At 40.7% G+C, this 24,350-nt stretch overlaps 1 pseudogene; it reads right to left on the reverse strand.

The window, feature by feature from the left end:
* Nucleotides 1-3,931: 3,931 nt before the first annotated feature.
* Nucleotides 3,932-23,768, reverse strand: LOC143534583 (uncharacterized; annotated as a pseudogene).
* Between the last annotated feature and the right edge of the window lie 582 nt (nt 23,769-24,350).

Genomic DNA, 24,350 nt, shown 5'->3' on the forward strand with positions numbered 1-24,350 from the left:
TGACCGGTTTACGTAACCGGTTTACGTATCGGTTATACGTTTTGGAGCCAAAACCGGTTTTATAACCGGTTTTTTTTATAACCGGTTTTTTTTAATAACCGGTTATTAAAAAACCGGTTAACCGGTTTTTAAAATAACCGGTTTATTACCGTTATAAAAAAAACCGGTTAACCGGTTTTTTAATAACCGGTTAACCGGTTAAACCGGTTTTCGAACGTTACCAAACGGCTTTATAGCCGTTTTTTTTTTTTTTTGACCGTTTTTTAGCCCTTTTTTTTTTGTTTTTTTACCATTTTACCCCCACAAACATCTATATATAGTTTAGGTTGGGTATTGGTTAGATCACACTTGATTATACAACTCCAAACGCTCTAAACGTTTATTTCATACGCGATTATACAACTCCAAACGCTCTTCTTTCGTAGTCGTTTATTTCATACTCGAGTATACCACTCTTAATTCGTAGTCGATTATCATGGCCTCCCAAAGTGCTGCTTCATCGGTCAACATGGGTGCCTCGAACACGGGAGAAACCGTCGTTCGGGTCATCCCCACGAAACGAAACCAAGATATTTGGCAACATTTCGACCTATGCGAAATGTCTAACGGAACCCAAAAAGCTAGATGCAAACATTGTTTGAAGTTTTATAACAAAGAAGCAAACTCCAGTTTAAGAGCTCATGTAGAAAAGCCCTCTTGCAAGGTCTTGAAGGACGAATCCGGAAGTAGTTCGCAGCCGGAGATGACGAATCAAGGAACGGTGTTTACGTACGACCTTGAAGCGGTACGTCAACAGTTTGGCAACTTTGTGATTCAACAATCACTTCCTTTCAACCACTTCGACAACCCTCAATTCACGGAGATGATGCAAAAGTATGTTCAACCACGCTACCAACACGTAAGTCGTTCGACCCTTAGAAGAGATTGTCTTAAAGCATGGAAAAACGCTAAATCCGAACTAATTTCATACTTTTCAAACTTACAAACTGGTGTGAACTTAACAACGGATGTGTGGTCGGTACCTAATGGTTCGCCCGACTCATACATTTGTGTGACGGCTCATTGGGTTGACCCCCGGTCGTGGCAAATGATGAAACGAACCGTTGCGTTTCAATTGTTTGATTACCCGCACACGGGTAGAAATATTTTTAAACTCTTGGATAAAGTCATTCGACAATACAAGATTGAAGATAAAATCTTTTCAATATCGTTTGATAACGCGTCCAACAATACGGCCGCGGTTGGCCATTTAAAATTAAAGTATAAACCTATCTGTGATGGAGCGTTTTTTCATAGCCGATGCATTGCACATATTATCAACTTGGCCGTGCAAGATGGGTTAAACGTGATCGAAACGCAAAGAAACAATTTTAAAAGAATGTTACGAGATGTTTTTAGCAACAATTCAACATTTTCAAGATACAAAAAATTTTGTGAAGAAGCTAACTGTCAATGGTTGGGGCCTAATTGGGATTGTCCAACAAGATGGAACTCGACTTGTGAAATGTTTGAGAAAGCCATCCAACAAAAACAATCGTTAATTGCGTTTCATCAAATTTTGTCAAATAGGGGTAAATGTGCACCGTACGATCCTAGAAACTAGTTATTGATTGAGATCGTTACGGAGGTTCTTCAAATTTTTAAATCTTGCACAACTAGTTTATCCGGGGTTTACTATCCAACAAGCCCCATTGCTTTACCAAAAATTGCTGTCATGTGCACAAAGTTGACTGAAATTCATTGTAGGGGTGCACCTTATTTTGATATGGGTGCAAAAATGAAAGAAAAATTTAGAAAATATTTTCAACAACTACCCGCTGTTTTGACCTGTGCGGCTGCGTTAAACCCTTGCATCAATGTTGGTGGTGTTGAAGCTTTAATAGAAAAAATTTGTGATGAGCTAGAGTTAAACGACGATCAAAACCCCCATTATAACCAAACTTTAAAGAATGCTTTCAACACCACCTTGGCAAACATGTATGATGTTTACCTTACAAAACACGGGTCGTCTTCCCAAATTCATGACTCGTTAAGAGCTGTTGCCCAATCCCAATCCCAAACCGACCTTGAAATGGGGATGTACTACATGATTTGGGAAGACGCCGGTAAACGTCAAAGGGTAAACACCCCAAGCAGTGAACTTGGAAGGTATGGTGGTACCAACTTTGTGAAACACATGACTCCGGATGAATTTAGAAGTCTTGATTTGCTGGCTTGGTGGAGAGGTAAGGAGGATGAGTTTCCGATCCTCGCCGCCATGGCCAAAGATTTACTAACGGTCCAAGCTTCCACGGTAGCTTCGGAGTCTGCTTTTTCTGTTTCTGGCAGGGTTATATCGATTAGGAGGACTCGACTCACTCCACCAGCTGTAGAGATGTCGATTTGCTACAAGGATTACTTGGACTCTTTAGATAGGGCACAACATCAACGCTCACTCGAGGGGGAAATGGAGTATGAGGCGGCCTTGTATGAAGACGAGGTCAATCAAGGACACACTCAACCAATGACCGATGAAGAAGCCGCGTACGACGATTACCTAAGGAATAGCTCGGGATCGGGTAGCGAAGAAAATGAGTAACAAACATCAACTTGTTAATGTAATCGTGTCTAAGCATTCTTTAATGTTTGTATTTTTGAGTTACGAATATGCGATAACGATTTAATGTTTGTATTTTTAATGTAAAAGCTATAAATGAAAGTTATGTGTTTTTAATCTTCCAAGCAAAGAATGCTAACAACGAAACCCTAAACCCTAAACCCTAAAGCAAAAAAAAAAAAAAAAAAAAAAAAAAAAAAAAAAATAAAACCGGTTAACCGGTTAGACCGGTTATTAAAAACCGGTTGTAAAAAAACCGGTTTAATAACCGGTTCTAACCGGTTTCTAAACCGGTCCAAACCGGTTTGGCCGGTTTGAGTTTTCATTGACAAAAACCGGTTAATAACCGGTCCGGTTATTAACCGAACCGGTTTTTTTCTGGATAAAAAAAACCGGTCCGGTTAATAACCGAACCGGTTTTTTCAAAAAAACCGATTTGTGCACCTCTAATGCCAGCCCAGGCCTAAGGCCGGAAGGCACTCCGGATAAGGTGGCGGTGGCTAAAGCGAGGAAGCTGAAATTTTATAGTACATCCCAAGAGCACTTTTTTTGGCTTCAGGACATACTGGGCCTTCCGACACCGTCAGCCGCCTTGATGTTTCTGATGGAGAAGAGCAGTGTGTCTTTTGCGAAAGAAATAAACAAGAAAGGCACATGGATGATGCGTTGAAGAAGCATCATGACTTTTTGTCGTTTGTACCGGGTAAAAAAAAGAGGAAGCGATAACCCCAACAAACTATATAATCATTTTGTACCTGTTTTGGCGGAAAAATCACTATATATAAGTAAAAGTAAATATGTAACATCGTCGGTTAAAACACGTACAACAATGATTAGTTACCTATATGTTAATCAACACACATAATTTAACTCCTATCGTTTATATTCTTATTGAAATGATCCAAGTTTGACAGGATTGTGAAGGCAAAAGGTCAACGTCTGCCCTGAGGAGTGTGTATAGGCTCGAGTTCATGTGTGTTTTTTAAACTAAAGAAACAAGCCAATCCCGAGCCCAAGCCCTCATGAGTCAAAGCGAGTAGAGCACTCATTCGCTACGAATAGTACTTTAGTGTTGTTGTGTAAGCATGCAGACGAGTCAGGTAATACAAAGTTATAGCTTACATGTAACCTGTGTTTGCGCCCAAAGACAAAAACGTACCATGACGACAAACGTATCGTAACCAATGGTCTCATAGAAAATGTGCAAAGTAAACAATAAACCAAGTGATTAACTTTCAACTAACAATAAAACACGTCACCTTAGGATACGAATAAGCAAAAACCGACAACACAACTAATATCCTTGACATATAGTGACAAGTAAGCGCCTTTTGGTACCTTCGTATTAGACTTTCATCAGGGTTCGGATTTGTCTTACGCCATTGCATCATAATCATCGAGCTTGTCATTATACACCATGACTTTTCTCTTAATCTTGGATGTATCAACCCATGTGATAAAATCTTTGTTACTAGAAATGCCGGGTCGGTTACTGTTTCCGGGCCCACACGGACATGTCCTTGTTCTATATATGTCACAGCTTCCTTCAAGTGTTCGGCAAACTTCAGCCTCACCAATACCGTTGCAAGACGTCGCCTAAGATCATCATAATATCAATTATTGTTAGCATGAATAAAAAGCAAGATTATTAATTTTTTTTAAAGACTGCGTCTTTCTTACCGGCAAAAAGATGAAACTGATAAGCGGTCGCACAAAGCTAAGCTTTTTTGAGACGGTATCACACCCATGTTGTACCTGCATTAACACAGGTTTAATGAATGCAATTAGAAGAACACTTTCGAAGCACTCGCAAGTGTTTACACGAAACAGAATAAACCGAGCCGCCGAATAACTGAATCCAGTAAAAAACGAACCGACGATTAACCAAATCCAATAAAAACCAAACAAAAATAACTACACCCAATAAAAATAGGCGTTTTGGTTTTATGTTTTATAAAAATCCACTTTTTCAATTTAGCATCGGTTTTGCGTCAACCATAAACCGGAAACCAAACCGAAAAAAGAAAGACGAATCCAATAAAGAAAAACTGTACCGCAACTGACTCCAATAAAAAACTGAAGGTCTGATTTTATTTCATTTCAAAAAACTGATTTTTTTGTTTCGGTTTAGGCTTACTGAAAGCCAAACAGAAAAAAAATAATTTTAAATAATATTATAATAAATAACAAGTGCCTAACATATTTAACCATAATTCACTATTTTAAATATTTTTGGCCCAAAATTTGCAAGCCTAAGTGCCTAACTAGTAAAACCAAAAAACTGAAACCAAACCATTTTCAAAAATCCAAAAACAATAAGTTCAGATTTTGGTTCGGTTTGAGCCAAAAACTGTACATCCTACATCCTATTCAAGAGTAACAAACTGAAAGAACAAAAGTCAATAATCTACACATGTTAACTACAAATTATTACTCACTAGTAAAACCAAAGAAACCGAAACCGACCCAACCCCATTGTGAAAAGCATAAACCCATAAAACCAAAAACCAAACAGTTTTCAAAAACCCAAAACCGAAGATTCAGATTTTGATTCAGTTCGATCCCAAAACTGACCTGTGCACATCCTAATCAAGGGCAACAAAACTAAATAACACAATCAATAATCTATACATGTAAACTATTAGCCTAGTAACTCCCTAGTCATTCAACTTGTAACAAATTCACTATTTTGGCTATTTTTGGCCCAAAATTTGCAAGCCGAACTAGTAAAACCGAAACCGAACCTAACCCATAAAACCGAAACCGAACAGTTTTCAAAAGACCCAGAAACCAAAAGCTCAGATTTTGTTCCCGTTTGATCCTGAAACCGGCCCGTGAACATCCTAATCAAGGGTACCAAAACTAAATAACACAATCCAATAATCAACAAATGCTAACAACCATTAACTAATTACTCATTCAACTTGTAACAAATTAACAAACACAACAACAAACTCACAGCTTCTCAAGAAGCGGATCGGTCATCTCGATTCGATACGGGTCTGTCGGTTCCATCTGCTTCAGAATATTAACCAACTTCTGAGCCATTCTGCACAAACCCGAGTACCTAATTCAAACCACACACATGTTAATTTAATTATCATTATCATTATCATTATTATTATCATTAGTAAGCGTGAATTAACAAAACGCAACAAGTTGATATTATAATTAGCATATAAAAATTGTTACTTTTTGTAGTCGTCACGGCCGGTAACGTGGACCACGTTACGTGGTAACGGTGCATGACGTGGGCTTCACGGTGGCCGCCTTCGCGTGGCCATTCGAGAAAGTTGACCTTTTTAAAAGCTTCTTCTCATGAAACTTCAATTTCCTCATCTTCGATTAGCAGCAAAACCCTAAAATCGATTGAAGAGGTAGGTCCCAGCAGAGCCCAGTTGGACCCGCAAGACTCACCTCAAAGAGGGACGTCTGCGCAGTTGAAACCGCAAGACTCACCTTCAACAGGGACGTCTGCGCAAAGGCTAAACTCGCAAGACTCACCTTGAAGAGAGACGTCTGCGCAGAAACCAACTGGATCCGCAGGACCCACCATGCTCAGAGACGTGACGTCCTTACGCGCAGTACGCAAGCTGTTCCCGCAGGAAAAGCCTCCCAATGGTCGACGTACTCCGCCTGTTCCCGCAGTAACGGATACTAGCCATCAGGGAAGGCTACCCGCGCAGCAAGGCTACACGCACAAGGCACTTAACTCTTAAATAATTCAGTAATGTCACCTGAAGAAGGAGTGAGCAAGCCGGGAACACTCCCGCCCAAAGCCGGGAATACTCCCGCCCAAATGAGCCAGTCCGTACGCTACTGGAGGACCTTTTGTACTGTACCTGACGAGGTATGGACAAAAGGTCTGACCAAAGCAGCGAAAGCTCACTGTGACAAAGGAATAGTACACAGCCGGCCTGGTCACTATCAGCCGCTGCCTACTCACCAACCCCTGTCACTATTAGCCGCTGCCTACTCACCAACCTGTCGTAGCACGTGCATAGCCTGCAGTTGGTGGAAAAGAATAGTACACAGCTGGCCTGGTCACTATCAGCCGCTGCCTACCCACCAACTACCAGCATGGCATGTGCGTAGCCCACAGTTGGCAGAACAGGAATACTATTCAGCCGGCTGTACCTTCTTGGAAACCTACCTTCGGCTATAAATACTCCAACACCTTGGAATGGTATGGACACATTACATTACCTTATCACATCTTATCTTCTCTAGCAATCTCTTAATATACACTTATATTCAAGAGCAATCTAGTCTGATTCTCACGCCGGAGGGTGGTCACAAGGAGGTACCCCCCTTCTCAGTGACGAGCTCACGGTGTCTGTTTTGGAGGTCACTAGAAGAACCATCTTTGCCGGGCATAACCCCTCGTAGGAAACATCTATTTAACCCCCAGATTATCCGTAATCTGCCCGGGGTCAATTAGTGTTTCTTCATTGGCGCCATCCGTGCATAAAAGCTAGAACTAATTTTCTCAGCTTTTTCAAAACCTCCGAAAAGATGGTTAACGTTACTCCGGTCCCAGGGCCAGAGAGTGACCAGGAAACCCCGGAAATCACAACCCCAGCTACTGGGAGGAACACCGGCGAGTACACAAATTTTACGAACACTACCCCGGTTACTCAAGCCGGGGTAAGTGCAGTAAATTTTACGAACACTACCCCGGTTACCCAAGCCGGAGCAAGTGCAGTAAACAATCATCCCCTGGGATTCATTGATACCCAGGTGGAAAGACAACAGACGAGGCTCCCCCGCCAAACACTTGAACAAGTTAAAGCGTGGGCGGAAGCACGTCAGAAGGAATTCCAAGCTGAGTTGGACGAACGCCTACGTTCCATCCAACAGGCTGACGAATTTGGAGCACTCAACAGCTCAACATGAGTAGTGAGTGCGAGTACTCGGAGGAATCCGACACCGACGCAAACCCTCGCCATAGGGCGAAAGGGAAGCGTAAGGAAACGGACTTCCAACCAAGAAGGAATTTCGGAGTCACCTTCAAACCAAGGAACGCGGGGAGGAACCCACGCGACTTCTCCAAAACCTTTAGACCAACTGCTGCAAATGCGGGAACGTCCAAGTTTGCAAGGGACATTGCGGAAGCAATCGCCCCGAGAAGTGCCAAACAGATGTCCAACATCGGCACTTATGATGGTATATCCGACCCAGACGATCATTTGAACAGATTCATAGCGGAGGCAACCGTCAGCAACTGGACGGAACCCACGTGGTGTTATATGTTCCAAATGACGCTGGTTGGAGCAGCCAGAGCGTGGTTTGACCGTCTACCGGTCCACCACATCTATGATTGGGCAGACTTCCAACAGAAGTTCAGCCAACACTTCAGTCAACAAAGAAAGTACACTGAAGAGCAATGGACAATCCTCACCTGCATCCGAGAGGAAGATGAGTCTTTACTAGACTTCATCACTCGTTTCAACTCAAAGAAGCTAAGTCTAGGCAATATTAGCGAAGATCTTGTTCGCGCTGCTTTCATTCAGGGCGCGAAAGACCCAGAGCTCATCCGCACCTTAACGGGTAAAGATGGCATGCCATCCACATGGGATGCCATCATGACAGCAGCTAAACGCTTCGCGGAAACGGAAAAGCAACTGGGTAGAGATCTTCCCCAGAGCACAAACCTCTACACCCAGAAAACAAGAGAAAATAACGTCCTTACCGCCCGACTAAACAAAAAGAGGAAGCTAGGTATTTGGCAGTCAAGGGTAAACTTCGACACCTCATCCGACTCGCACCCTCGGTTAGGCGGAAAGGACAACAGGCAGTCGTCGAACCGGAACCCCCGGTGGACGCCGCTCACCAAAAGCGTCACCGAGATTTTCGACACCGAGAGGCTCCCATGGCCAAAGGCTCCAATAATCCGAGAGCGTCACAACGCTGATCAGAGCAAATTCTGTGACTTCCACAGGACAAAAGGCCACAACACCGACGAATGCATAGACTTGAAAGACATCATCGAGACATTCGTCAGAGATGGAGAACTCGCACACCTCGTGGCGTAAAGGATGCTGAGCAGGCCAACGCGTGTAGAACCCCGGTTGGGGAATACATGAAGGAAACTGCAGCTTCAATGTTGGAGACTACATACTGCGTAAACAACGAGATCCCGAACCAGGTGCATATCGGCTCGATGGCACTCCCATCCCAACAACATGGAAGGGAGCTCAATTACACAGTCTGCATGTAGATCAATTCCAAACTTGTAAAGAAAAGGCCCATAGCCACTTCTAATGGAAATGATTCTCCTTATCACATTGACGCTGATAATCTTACCTTTATACTTATGAACTTTCCACACTGATATGCCGGTCTTCACCGCATACATAAGTGGGGAAGTAAGTCGTTGCGTGTGGAAGGCGGCAAAACCCGCATAAACACAAAAAACGGCAAACCTTCACGCAGGTCAGTCATAGGTGAAGTTCGGTCATCCCACTAAATGAAAGTGCCGGTCCTACCCGCACAATCATCATAGAGGAAACTGAACGTTAACCTATTGACAACCGCGCGTCAAACGGTTAACTTATCCAAAACACTGATATGCCGGTCTTCACCGCATAAATAAGTGTGAAGAAGTCGCGTGTGGAAGGCGGCAAAACCAGCATAAACACAAAAAACGGCCAACCTTCACGCAGGTCAGTTATAGGTAAAGTTGGGTCATCCCACTAAATGAAAGTGCCGGTCCTACCCGCACAAATCATGATAGAGGAAACCGAACTAACCTATTGACAACCGCGCGTCGAACGGTTAATTTATTCAAAACACTGATATGCCGGTATTCACCGCATAAATAAGTGTGAAAAGTCGTTGCGTGTGGAAGGCGGCAAAACCCGCATAAACACAAAAAACGGCAAGAATTTCTAAGGAAAAGATAAGGAAAACCTTCACGCAGGTCAGTCATAGGTAAAGTTTGGTCATCCTACTAAATGCAAGTGACGGTCTTACCCGCACAATCATGATAGAGGAAACTGAACATTAACCTATTGACAATCGCGCGTCGAAAGGTTAACTTATTCAGAACACTTAGAAAATCTCTTAAGGAAAAAATGAGGAAAACCTCCACGCAGGTCAGATATAGGTAAAGTTTAGCCATCCTACTAAGTGAAAGTGACGGTCTTACCCGCACAATCACGAAAGAGGAAGCAAAACTTTAACCTATTATCTGCCACGTTGAAAGGTTAACTTATCCAAAGTACTTAAGAAATTGCTAAGTTAAACTAAAGTATGCACAAGCGGAACATATATTGTTTATGCGGCAAAACAAGTGCCAAATTAAACTATAATATGCATGAGCAAGTCGTATAACGTTTATAAAGCAAGAGTGACGGTCCTACCCGCACAAAAGATTTATATTCCATAAAAATTCAACTGTTACAAGAATGGCCGGGTATCTACCCGCCTACAAGAATATAAATCTATACAAAGACGTAAATCTATCCTAACAGTGGGAAAGGATTTAAAAGATCAAGCTTCAGGGCCACTCCCTCCAAACCCACTTGTACCCGCACTATCAGTTGGCTGTGGCGGTTCAAGGAAGGTCTTGAGAATGGTTAGCCCATCATCAGCAGCAGCAACTTCGTTCACCTTCTCCACCACCGGGTGCGGGAAGGCGGCATACTGATTCACTGCTTGGTCATATACAGCTTCAGTATCCACATCATATAAAGGGAAGTTGGAAGGCGGGATGCCCTTCTCAACGAACCCTAGATCAAGCAGGAAGCCAGCCTTTTCCCCATCCTCATGAGAAGCGTTGAGGGCTGCGCTCATGGCATCGTCATATGATGCGTCCGTGAAGACCCGATGCACAACCTACAAAACAAAAATACAAGTATCAAAACCTTTTCTAAGTACAAAGAAAAGCGTAAAGATATTATGAAGCTATGCATACCTGCGACAACGCTTCTCGTAGAAGCCATTCCTTGGTAACCAGAGCCTCCTGGAGGGCAGCTTGAGCTTCATTACGGGCGCGTTCGGCTTCGTTCTTTGTAAGGTTGGCAAGCAACACATCTTTGGCTGCAGCCTCTTCGACGCCCTTTAGCTTACGCTCAGTGTGGTCAAGCACCCCCCTCTGGTCCAAGATCTCTTGGAGCTTCTTGGCATCTTCCATGGCCAAGGCATCATGAGCCTGCTGGAGCCTCTCTAATTTGGCTTTAAGCTCCTCATTCTCAGCGCGTAGAGGCTCAGCAACAACTTCAGCCTTGGTGGCCCTCTCAGTTGCGTTCTGTGCAGTTTCCTTAGCCAACCGAAGCTGTTCATTAACAGCTTGGGTAGCCTTGGAACGTGCCTCGAGACGGGCCTGAACTTCAACCTCGAGGGCCTTGAAGGCCTTCTCCTTCTCCGCAGCAACGGCGGAGAGTCTCCTGTTCTCCTCCCGGATAGCCCGCGCCTGAGCTACTTCTTGGATACGAGCCACCTTTAACTTGTCGTTTTCACGACAAAGAAGCTCGACGCGCGGCTGCATCCGGGCAAGGAGAATTCGAAGCTCGTTTGTCAGCCTACCCTCTTGGTAGCTCGACATAGCTTCTCCCAGTGCACCACTGGGGGCGGCGTGGCGCGCCCACTCGACACAATCCACAGCCGTCCGAAGGGTGGTTCCCCGGCGGATGTTCCACCGCGGAACAAACACCTCATTCGAATCCGACACTGCAAAAACAAAAAGCAGTTGGGAAAAGATGATATAAAAAAATATATATATAAAAAGGCCAAAATAATCCTACGCACCTGTAGGGTCGACAACAGGCCGGTAGCCGCCGAACCCATCACCTGAACCTAACGGATATCCATCCAAGAGGTCAGGCAGGTGGGAAGGAGGCAGAGATTAGCTAGAAGCCCCAAACATACCTGCTGAACCGGCCGGGGGCAAAGTAGTCGCCGGTGCCGGAGGCACGGTTGAAGCCGCCGCGGTAGAGACCACCGGTGGTGAACTCACTGGAGGTGAACTCATAACCGTGGCCGCCGCTGCGAAGGAACCCGCAGAAAAACTCACCGCCGGCTCAGTGAAGGACGCAGTGAATATGGCACTGACAGCCGGCGGAGACGTCACAATTGGAACAGTTGCCTCAATTGGATGAGCAACTGAACCAATGCTGCAAACAGGCGCAGCAGCCTAGGTCATCGCCTCGGGTAGGTTGACCAAACCTACCGTCATGGGTCCAGAGCTGCTCCTCCCCGCATCACCTTGGAATGCGGTAGCATCCATGCCTGCATGAAGACAAGATATTAAAAACAATGGCGGAAAGAAATTGCGAGTAAGATTAATTTATACTTACGAGTTCTCTTCAACTTGAAGGTTCTGACCAGCGGGGACGAACCCGACGGAGCCGGCCTCTTCACGCCGGTCACCGTCGTAGAACTTGGTCGCGCGGCAGTGGCAGCTGTCTCAACCTCCGAGACTGTTGTCTCATCACCACCAGGATTCCCCGCCACCTCTTCGCTTTCGGTCTCTGAGTCAGACCGATTCACCGGATCGGCAGTAGAGGCAACCTTCGCCTTGCACTTTGCGCCAGCAGCCTTCTTCTTCCTCACCAAGAAAGGACCATCTGCGGATTCCTTATCAGAAGATGACAAGATTAGAGGAACTCCAGCAGAGGTTTAAGCATGGAGAGGGCGGGGGTTAAAAAGTTCCTTACCTGGCCGCGTGGCACTCAAAATCTCGTGGCCTAGCGGGTAGACCTCCACAAACCGATCCGCCGTTTGCTTCAAGATGGGCAACTCGTTCTCATCAAGAGCACGGGTACCCATCCGAGCCAGACCATCAGCTTCCCGCGGATGCAGGAGCGATTGCAGGTCGTTTCCCTCTGAAAATAAAAAGAAACAGTTTAGCGGGAAAACCCTAAATCAGCAAGAAGATATGAACCATACCGTAAGGGACAGAGTTCAAACCGTATTCGAGGACAATAGGAATCTGTGGCGCCTCCGCCCCAGCATCTTTCCACACCCGGCTCATCCCGAGCATCACCATCCCGGACTCCGCAAAGCGGTAAACCGGAGACTGGACCCGGGAAATCTTGGAGAACCATTCCGCCTCCTCATAGTTGAAGGCGTGAAGGTGTCACACCCTCAAAATCCACTAACGGAGTTTTACCGTCAGAGGGTGTGAACTAACAGGATCGGAATCATTAGTTATAATCAAACCATAAAAACGTTTAAATGAAAATAAGTGCGGAAGCGTAAAACCATAGAAACAATGTTACGTCACGCAGGAAATCGTTTAGAAGAAGAAGAGAGGTGAAACTGTGAGTTGAGATGCAACCTCTCCTCCCTTTATATACTCATCGCAATGAATGCGATGAATTTAATGCGGAAGAGATAGGAAAACGCAGGTGCAATGAAACTATGACACGTGGAATATGCAAGCTGGCAACAACTGTTGACAGGACGCGTGCCGTAAACTTCGCGGCCACGCGCCCGAAAACTCGCGCCCACGCGCCTGAAAAAGCGTCTCGAATGACCATATACTGTCACGTCGCCATAACTTCCTGCACGTCCTGACACTGTCAGAAGAAACCGTCGGACGACGTTTCAACAGTTTGGACTGTTCTTATCCTTTCACCAACTCTTCAAATTTCAAAAAGATTCAAAAAAGATTCAAAAGTAAGCGGGACTATACCCCTTACCTTGGCAACCAAGTAACTATAAGACAGGTGCGAGTACAGTGTTAAGGCAAAACCCTTCACATACTTAGCACCTGCAGGGAATTGAAGCCAAGAATACCTCGGCAACCAAGTAACTATAAGACGGGTGCGGGTACAGTGTCAAGGCAAAACCCTTCACATACTTAGCACCCGCAGGGAATTGAAGCCAGGAATACCTTGGAAGTAAAGTAACTATAAGACGAGTGCGGGTACAGTGTCAAGGCGAAACCCTTCACATACCTAGCACTCCGCAGGGAATTGAAACCAAAAAGGATCTTCTTGGCCATGCTTGCGGAAACGGGAATAACATCCCCGCATAGCGGGAACGTCGAGAACTAGATTGTTTGAAGCTCCAAGATGGAATTGGTTGTTTAAACATAATTGATCATTATGTTCAAAACTACCAAAACCTCATGGAGAATCTACACAAGTGGAACTCAACGCTCCTGACTTGCGAGGAGGTTACAGACCTACCCGCATCATACCCAAAGATCAAGCAGAAAAGTCGGGAATTTCTACATGTGACATTAGGACTTCCGCGGGAAGAATCCCCATGGAAAACCTTAAAACTAAACCCTTTTCAAAACCCTATGCTTAAGTCCAAAAGTTCACCTCACTTATTAACAATTCATGAGAAGAACATTGGACTGGGGGGACTTGAAGAGGTAGGTCCCAGCAGAGCCCAGTTGGACCCGCAAGACTCACCTCAAAGAGGGATGTCTGCGCAGTTGAAACCGCAAGACTCACCTTCAACAGGGACGTCTGCGCAAAGGCTAAACTCGCAAGACTCACCTTGAAGAGAGACGTCTGCGCAGAAACCAACTGGATACGCAGGACCCACCATGCTCAGAGACGTGACGTCCTTACGCGCAGTACGCAAGCTGTTCCCGCAGGAAAAGCCTCCCAATGGTCGACGTACTCCGCCTGTTCCCGCAGTAACGGATACTAGCCATCAGGGAAGGCTACCCGCGCAGCAAGGCTACACGCACAAGGCACTTAACTCTTAAATAATTCAGTAATGTCACCTGAAGAAGGAGTGAGCAAGCCGGGAACACTCCCGCCCAAAGCCGGGAATACTCCCGCCCAAATGAGCCAGTCCGTACGCTACTGGAGGACCTTTTGTACTGTACCTGACGAGGTATGGACAAAAGGTCTGACCAAAGCAGCGACAGCTCACTGTGACAAAGGAATAGTACACAGCCGGCCTGGTCACTATCAGCCGCTGCCTACTCACCAACCCCTGTCACTATTAGCCGCTGCCTACTCACCAACCTGTCGTAGCACGTGCATAGCCTGCAGTTGGTGGAAAAGAATAGTACACAGCTGGCCTGGTCACTATCAGCCGCTGCCTACCCACCAACTACCAGCATGACATGTGCGTAGCCCACAGTTGGCAGAACAGGAATACTATTCAGCCGGCTGTACCTTCTTGGAAACCTACATTCGGCTATAAATACTCCAACACCTTGGAATGGTATGGACACATTACATTACCTTATCACATCTTATCTTCTCTAGCAATCTCTTAATATACACTTATATTCAAGAGCAATCTAGTCTGATTCTCACGCCGGAGGGTGGTCACAAGGAGGTACCCCCCCTTCTCAGTGACGAGCTCACGGTGTCTGTTTTGCAGGTCACTAGAAGAACCATCTTTGCCGGGCATAACCCCTCGTGGGAAACATCTATTTAACCCCCAGATTATCCGTAATCTGCCCGGGGTCAACTAGTGTTTCTTCATCGATCTTTTAAAGTTTTCTTGAATTAGGGTTTTGGTTGGGGTTTATAAATAGAAGTAGAAGTGGGCTTGGGCTAAACTCTCGTAATCGGTTTTAATGGATTAACCGAATTTAATATTTACATTGTGTTAATAGAGTTTACTTAATAAAATAAAGGTTTCCATTCATTCTCCTTTGACAAAATGGTAAAAGACATCCTCTATATTTGCTCCTTTTTTTCATAGACGTCCTTTAGCAAAAGAAATGGCAGAAAACATATTTCATGTTTCAAATCCCTTTCAAGTTACGTCCTTTGACACTAACCCAGTTAATTTTTCTCGTTAAATCTAAACATGTGTCATGCACGTGAGAGTAGTAATTGTAACTTTACATATCATTTATTTCTTTAATATATATTTTAAATTAAAATCCAGTCAACCCCTCTCTTTCTCTTTTCTCATCTTCCATCTTCAAGATCTGGCCATCATTCCCTAACCCTAAAACACCATAGCCCGAACCATCAACCACCTATTTATCGTTTAGACTTTTGGTGTATAAAGGACGTCGACGATGATTTCAGCCGCAAACCCTAGCGCGCGACGACTTCGGTTGTAAGGTCGTTCCCGGCAAAATTCAACAGCGGGGTGTTTAGATGATGACAATAACAGGCGATGCGAGAGAAATGGAGTGGCTCCACGCTGTTTTCCGACGAGTCCAGGTCGAAAAACAAGTTTTTGATGCTTAAGCAATCGCGTTGTTTCGAAACCCTAGGAATTGGGGGTTAGGGTTTGAGGACGTGAACTTACAATTACAAGAATTGTGAGTGAGATGTATTGAAACCCTTGTTTTGATGTCTTTTCATGAGCCAAAGTAGAAAATGATCGGTGAAGGTGTGGTGAAAATATTAGCATTTCTCAAGGTATGCATTTGCAACTCCTGTTGGTTTTAAAGAATTAGTTTGTAAGCGATGTGATTTTTAATCCATGGATCTGCAACTCTGGATGGTTTTAACTTGATATATGACATATCCGCAACTCCGGTGATGGTGGCAATGTGGATGCGAATGCTTATGGTTGGCGGTGGATGAATTGGGATGTGGCAAAGGTAGGTGACGGTAATGAAGGTGGCGGCTAGGGAAATGGAAGCTGGTGGATGGGTATAAAGATTTTTTTAATACTTTTATTTTAAAATATTAACTAAATAAATGATATGTAAAGTTACAATACTACCCTCATGTGCCTGGCACATGTTTAGATTTAACGAGAAAAATTAACTGGGTTAGTGTCAAAGGACGTAACTTGAAAGAGATTTGAAACATGAAGTATGTTTTCTGCCATTTCTTTTGCTAAAGGACGTCTATTGAAAAAACGAGCAAGCATAAAGGACGTTTTTTTGCCATTTTGTCTTCTCCTTTTTAATAGAGTTTACTTAATAAAAGAAAGGTTTCCATTCATTCTCCTTTTCCTTTTCTTTCTTTTTCTTTCTTTCCATCCAATTTCTTGCTAAAGAATATCAGTGTTTTTTTGTTGCAAATTTTATAAATTGTACCGGATCTGAAACCGGTTTTAGTGAATGAGACTATGAACTGGTATACCATGTAGTCGATATCGCCGATATATCAGTGATATATCGGTTATCGGTCCCTTGGCGATATATAAGTCAATATATCAGTACCGATAATATCAACGATATTGACCGATATTGGACTAATACTTGATCGATATCAGTTTTTTAAGTCTTAATTATCAACTTTTAGTGTTCAATGTTAATGTTTTAAGTCTTAATCTATTCTTACTTGCTACGATTGTTAGTGTTTTGCAATTTGCAAAAGGTTAATTTGTTAATGGTAGGAGACTATACTGAATTATTAGTGTTAAATTGCTATATATATGAATTTTACATGATATTAAAGTTACCGATATCCCACGGATATCTCATTGCGATAACCAATATCTCATATATCGATCATTGACCGATATCCGATGTTTTCGGCATTAACTGATGTATATTACCTGACCGGTTCAAACCAGTTTTTTTGTTAATGTGGTCCGGATTAGAAACTGGTTTACCCGGCCCATAACCGGTAACTTCATAGTATGTCGGCCCAACTAAAACATCTTTTAAAAATACAAAAACACACCAATCAACTTTATATCCGACCTCATTCCCATAACTCAAGAATGACATTCTACACAAACTTGAGTACCTGATTCAAACAATCATATTAAATTTGTAATGGACTTTGTAATAGGCTAGGCTGAGCTAAGCTGGGCTAGTTTTGTAATTACACGTTGGCCTAGAATATATCTTAAGTTATGTTTGGTTAATCGAAACTTAGACTTGGCATAAAACCCAGTTCCGGATCTTGATCCAAACTAGAACCACCAGATTCAGTTTCATCTTTACCCGGTCCAAACCGGATAAAAATCTGGTCAAAAACCCGACCATACACAAAACTGGTTGCTACCGACCTGGTCCTTGACTTTGTTGACCGAACCTGGAACCAGTTCTTAAAAAACCTGATTTGTAAACCTATACCAAATTTAACATTTTGAGAAACTGAAAATCGGGATGAAAAGCGAGGGAACTATTTGCCCCGAACTAAATGACTTAATAAGATTTTGTCTTTTTCTTTTTTTTTTGACTTATTTGGTTTCAAACCAAATAATGAATACCTCTGTAAAAGAGTATGTTATGTAATGATGAATGTAACAAACTAGGGGGTTTGGTTTTGGTCATGCGATTCGGTTGCTCATTATTTTGTAAAATTTATATCAAATACCGGTACCCATTGTACACAACCGGTACATGTATTTGTTATTCATGTTTTTGATTTTTTTTTCTCTGGTATTTTCACTGGTACCAATACATGTTATTTCATCATAATGACTGGGAGGGCCTTTTTTCCTCCATTATGGAGTTAATTATACAAATGGCTCATATGATTTGATTATATTTGCAACTTTGTCCCAAAGAATGAAAATTTGCAAACTTAATCCAAATTTAAAAAAAAAAATCTCAAAAAGATATAAAACTATAATAACTCAATTACATAACCAAAAAATGTACCCATCCCGATATTATACATTTTTAGTCTCTATTAACTTTCCTTATTAATTAAATTATTTTTATACGGTGACCCATACACTTTCAAACTCTACTTTTAAATTACATACCACTAAACAAAATCTGGGTTGTCAAATCTCTATTATATAATTTATATTGCTAAAAGCGCCTGTGTTAATTACAGACGTTGATTTATTTGACATATGATTTCAGTTTAGTGATAACCATTTAGGAAAGAAAAAAACTTTGGAATATTGTAACTTCTGAAATTGTAGCTTATACAATGAGATCGGTACTATTTTGATTCCAAATCAAAAGTATTGGTACCGATTTGTAACTGGTACCAAATTTCTGAAATGTAGGTATCGAGTTTTTGAATATCGGTACCGCATCAGTAGTTGTTACAGAAATTCGACACTTTATGGTACTAGTACCGAATTTGTACCAGTACCAAAAATGCTGGTATTGAATTTTTTAAAAAGTGGATATCAAATACCATACCAAATAATCTGAAATAATCTGAACAGTAAGAATACTGCTACTGGTACTCGGTACCAAATACTCGTCTGTACAACCAATTCACTAAAACTTTAACTATTGTTAGGTAGCGTTTGGTATGCAGGAATGACAGTAGTAATGGAATGATTCATTACGTGAGAATGAAAAAAGTGGTGTTTGGTTACTCAATGGAATGGAATCATCCATTACATATAGAATCTTATTCCATCAAAACCATTCCTTCCCACCCCCCTTCTTTTTTTTCATTCCATTCCTCCTTCACCATACTTTTTCAACAACACTACCACCTAACAACAACCACCACCACTACCATTGGCACCACCACCAACTGCAGACACCACCACCACCACCGCCACCATTTTCGTCGCCGGAGCTACCACCGTCGCCATTGTAGGGTTTTTTTTTTTGGGTTAAAAAGTATTTTGAGATATGAGTGTTTTTATTATTTCTATTTCATTTCTACAATTTTTTTGGATACAAAACAATAAAAATTAATAATTGATTTCATTTCTATATGTTAACCAAACAAGACAAAGGAATGGTAATGATTCATTTCATTCCCTTGTCCATTCCATTCCTTCTCCCATTCCATTCCCACATCATTTCATTACCTCCAACCAAACATACCCTTAGTGTTATCATTGGTTGAATAATGTATCTTAACGTGATCGGGTAAAAGATTTAGATGTGTTTGTTGGAGAAAACTTGATATATCTTTTCAAGAAAATGAAAATGGCTCTTGATAGAAGGTTGATCATGTAATAAAAAAAAGTATTATTATGTTCACAATGTGTAATATATTTTTTTTTTGACAAGTCTAGTTTAAGTAAGATGGACTTAGAACCTATTGATAAATTTTTTTTGAACGGTTAATTTGGATACTGTAGGTTACCGATCCATCCGATTATCTTCATTCTATCCACAGGAGAAAACACACTCATAGAGTTATAGGTGAGAAAACCCACTGACCCTACTTGAACCCCCTATTTTTTGTCTCGAGTGATACAACCCCCTTGATTCATTCTCTTCTACCCCGAAGCCAACACCAAACCACACACAAATCGGTTCGGATGTCTGAAATAACAAACACATTTCTTACTTTTTTGCAGCCATAAACATCATCCCTTGGATACTTTAAAACCAATCCAAGCCCTCCATTCATAAAGTAAACACATAGGTTTAGAGGGACTTTATGTGTATACTTTATGATTCTTATGTATTTATTGGTTTTATAGATAATAGAATGGCGGGTATTTGTAATAGAACATTTATGTATATTCCCTTGCTAAGTTACCTTATTATATATTTACTTATCTCTTAAAAATCAATTACATATTTTCCCTCCCTAAACCACACATATTACATATCTCCCAATTTCATTAAAATTAACTAATTAAATAACTGTTTTACCTTAATGACATAATTAAATAAGTATTTACACATATCCCCTTCCTTAAAGCATCAATTACATATCTCATCAAGTTCAATCCAACCCAAATCGATGTAACGACAAACATATCAAACACTAATAAGCCAATCGACATCGAACTTTTTAATCAATAGTCAATATAAAAAAGTTTTAGATTACCAACAAAAACAACTCAAGTATAATAAAAAAAAGTGTTCATGAGACGGCGGGATTCAAAGGGAAAAAGTGATGGCAGTCATTTATGGAGGTGATGAGATGGCCAGAAGCTTGCCGGAAGTAGGTTGGAGAAGATGATTTGATGATGTGGGTTTATAATTACTAATATAACTTTGTTTTATAATTAATTTATTAATGGTAAGAGATATATGTAACTTGGTAATTTGATATGAAAAAGGGAAATATGTAATTGCTTGTTTAAGTGTGGTGAAATATATAATTAATGGTGTTAAGTAAGGAGAAATATGTAAAAATCTCATTTTTAATTTAGTATTCCAAAAGCGAAAAGCAAAAAGTAAAACAAAAGACTTGGATTTCTTGATTCTGAAAACCATCTTTTTAACACACAACAAAAAACAAAACCTAGAAGTGATTTTATGATACCTAAACATAATTATTTGCTTATTTGCTTTTTGAAAAGCATATAAGCAACATTGAAAAGTTCACCCAAACACACCCTTACTAGCTCGATATAAATATAGTTATTGGCCTTCACTTCACCACATTACATTATTGACCTTCACTTCACCACAAACACACCCTTACAAGCTCGATATAAATATAGTTATCGGCATTCACTTTACCGCAAACTTGCTGTGCGAACTAGAGTCTTTGGAGCTACTATACTTGGCCAAGAAAAAAGGGGATACGCGTCAAGGAGTTAAAGTTGTAAGCACTTTAAACAACCATGTTTTAAGATGTTTAACCTTGCTAGCAATCTATAAGTCATGGTCGTTCATGTCTTCATGTCACTCTTCCTATAAGTTAACCAATAAATAATGAGCTCCGTATGGTTGAACGAGTTAAAATAAACATAACACCTATCTAACTAATAATGCATCATTTACTCTGCATTCTTTAGTTTTTTATTTAAGGGTTTGAAAAAAAAAGATAAGAAAATTTTTTCTTTTTAATTCTTGAGTTTTTGTTTAGAAAGAAAAGAAAGAGAATGGAAAGAAAAATTAGGGTTTTTTTCCTTCAAAACTTTCCAGCCAAATATGGTCTGATTCTGAAAGAAAATTTATAGCCATATACAATATTACTAATTTAACTTATCTTTTCCTTCCTATCTAACTTAAGAATGAGGACATGATTGTAAAGTTACAATTTTTTTCCTATCTTTTCCTTCATATCTAACTCAATAATGTAATTAACAATTTCTTTTCTTTTTCTTTTATTTTGACTCAAGAATGTCTTTTAAGTATATAATTTTTTTTCCTTTCTTCTCCTATCCAATCTTATCATTTTTTTTTCTTGTATTTTAAACCCGAGAATACAGTGTTAGAAATTAATATACGAGTTATATTTATTTATGCATTTTTATTTATCAAAGAGTTTCTTTTAATCCTTGTAGTCTTTAGGACATGAAACCCAAAACCTTCCCTTCCAAACCATGATGTTTAAAGGCTTTGTCTTTGTTAATGGACCACCAAATGGTATGAAGTATAATGGATATATATTCTACTAGGTTTTATCCTCCGTATTACAGGGGTTGTTTTTATTTTTCATTTATAATATTTATATATTTTTTTAATTCAATTTTATTTATTGTAAGGTAGTTAATTATATACTTAGTGTTTAATGATGAAAGAGTTTCACAAATAAATGAGTTGTTATAATCCGTTTAAAAGCTATCTGAGTTTGGTGAGACTCATGACCCGCTTATTTTTTTACTATAAAATTCTTTGTTAATTATAAATAATATATTTAAAAAATTGGATATTAATTTTTAGTATGTCTCTATTTTATATAATTTTCATATCAAATATTTGGTGAAATTAGTTTTTAATGTAATGAGATGTTATAACCCGTTTAAGGGTTATCTGGGTTTGGTGAGACCCATACCCGTGAATTCGGGTTAAATGCATGAGAAGCCTCCATTTACAAATAAAGCAATCTGGTGGCTTGAGAGAATGTAGAAACCAACGAAAGAGCTTTTAAAGTCGTTTATATATATTTAAGATTAAGATAAATTTATCACAAGTATAAATGTGTAAAATTAAAGGAAACATAATCATGTCACCAACGAATCGAATCACGTGAAAGTATAAGTGTTGGGTGAACATTACATAAACTAGCATAACTGTTAAATATGTCGTACAAACTTTGAAAGAGCCCATGATTGTCTTAGGACGCACGCATGTTGGATTCTATCAAGACTTTTCATAATCGTTATCATCAGTCACCGGGGCCTAGGTGAGTTTCGCGGCCCCTTTTTCGTTTTATTGTTTTATATCTTGGGGGAAAAACATACACATACTCGTTTTATATATGATGATTTAAAAAACAAGACCAGACCTTTATGTTTACATGAGTTTAGGGCTGGAAATTCGTGTCTTAACGGGTTTAATAGGTTAGAAATGACGCGTTTAACACAAGTATCAAACATGAATACGACTCGTTTATTTATTTTATATGCCATGGTTATAATACAGTTTTAAGTTTCATGTACCAATAAGGGAAAAATGATAGAGTCTAGCCTATTAGTTTCAATTATTTAAAAAAATGACATACCTTACTTTTTTTTACTAACATGTCTTATCGTGTCTTAAACAGGTACCCAATTGTCAGCCCTACACGAGTTACTGTTTGGAGCTCGGGATATTCACTTTATCGTCTTATTTATAACCACTGGCTATGTATTAGTCAGGGATTCTATGAATAGTACTGTTGGGTTTGACACCCTCGGTCATGGTTAGTCACTCTAACTGCCCATATGTATGGTCGAATGATTGCATAGTGTCTACTCGTGAGGAATAAGTGAGGGGAAAAACACTTGTGCTTGGGTTGGTTATGCCTCATGTTGACCTCCAACACCTAAGATCCTCCTATTATAAATTTCGACCCTGAAAACAACCAGTAAGTTGTTGGTATCAATTTCGGTCCCAACCAACAAGATCAGGGTAATATTGTTTTCATTTTCGACATCTATGATAGACTTACTGCGGCAGACCTTTCTGAGTTGTATGCATGTTCTACACTTACTACACCATTTGGAAGTGGGCGTCTAGATGAAGGCCCAGATCTGAACAATATAGGCCAATACGATAATGTAAATGCTGATACAAGCCTGGGTGCTGAAGAGGAAGAGGTTCCAAGCCAAAGCTTAACTGTTGTTGTTGATGCAAGCCTTGAAGATGGTCCATCAGGAGGCGGCAAAAAGGTAAAAAACTAAAAGGTTTAAAATCACCAAACAAAATAAAGACAAGCTTTTTTAACTCCAAGAAATTTTCAGTCACAAACGTTACCCTGGACTTATTGTTTAAGTTTGCCGATGAAAATGTTCAATAAGAAATCAAGTAAAGAAAGACATCAGTTGAGGAGTGTCTCCAAAGATATGAAGATGACTGACAGAAAAAGAAAAGAAAAACACAAGGTAGTCAAAAGCATCACAAGCGTCGTGAAAACAACATGAAAGATTGTTACTTTTTGTAATCGTCACGGCCGGTGGCATGGTAGCGGTGCATGACGTGAGCTTCACGGTGGCCGCATTCGCGTTTCCGTTCCAAAAAGTTAACTTTTTTCAGCAGATTCTTCTCATGGAACTTAAGCTTCCTCATTGAAACTCAATTCAATTACTACAGCAAAACCTTGAAATTGATTCAAGTTTTCGTCATTTAGGGTTTTAGTTTGGGGATAATAAAATTTTAACTGGGATTTGAATAGCTGGGCCTAATGTAAGTAAAAGTAGGTTTGGGCTTAAAATCTATTAAATGGTTAAATGGGTTATTTGATTAACTGGATTTAACATTTAGACATATAGACAATACCCGGTTTTGGACCTGAATCGGAACCGGTTTCTGCACAAACCTGGTATTAGATTTCTCCCTAGAACGGAAATACCTGGTCAAAACGGTAGCTGTGTATTGGAAGTTACCGAATTTGACCGTTTGATCAATAATTGGTTACAGAATAAGCGATATTCTAATATAGTTATGGCTACAGCCGAAACTAAATAATCAAATAAGAATTCGGTTTGATTTTTTTTTTCATGTTTTGGTTTGGCTTGCTTTAATCAGTTTCAAACTGAATAATAAGGGGGTGTTTGGGATTCCTTATTTTACCTTCTTATAATTTTTCATTAAGTTAATAAGTTACAAAAATTTAACTTATTAACTTTTCCCTCTCACATCAAAAGCAAT

This window comes from Bidens hawaiensis, unplaced genomic scaffold (assembly GCF_021521415.1).
Source record: "Bidens hawaiensis isolate Kalapana, Puna unplaced genomic scaffold, B.hawaiensis_p1.1 tig00010251_1, whole genome shotgun sequence".
Taxonomy (NCBI): Eukaryota; Viridiplantae; Streptophyta; class Magnoliopsida; order Asterales; family Asteraceae; genus Bidens; species Bidens hawaiensis.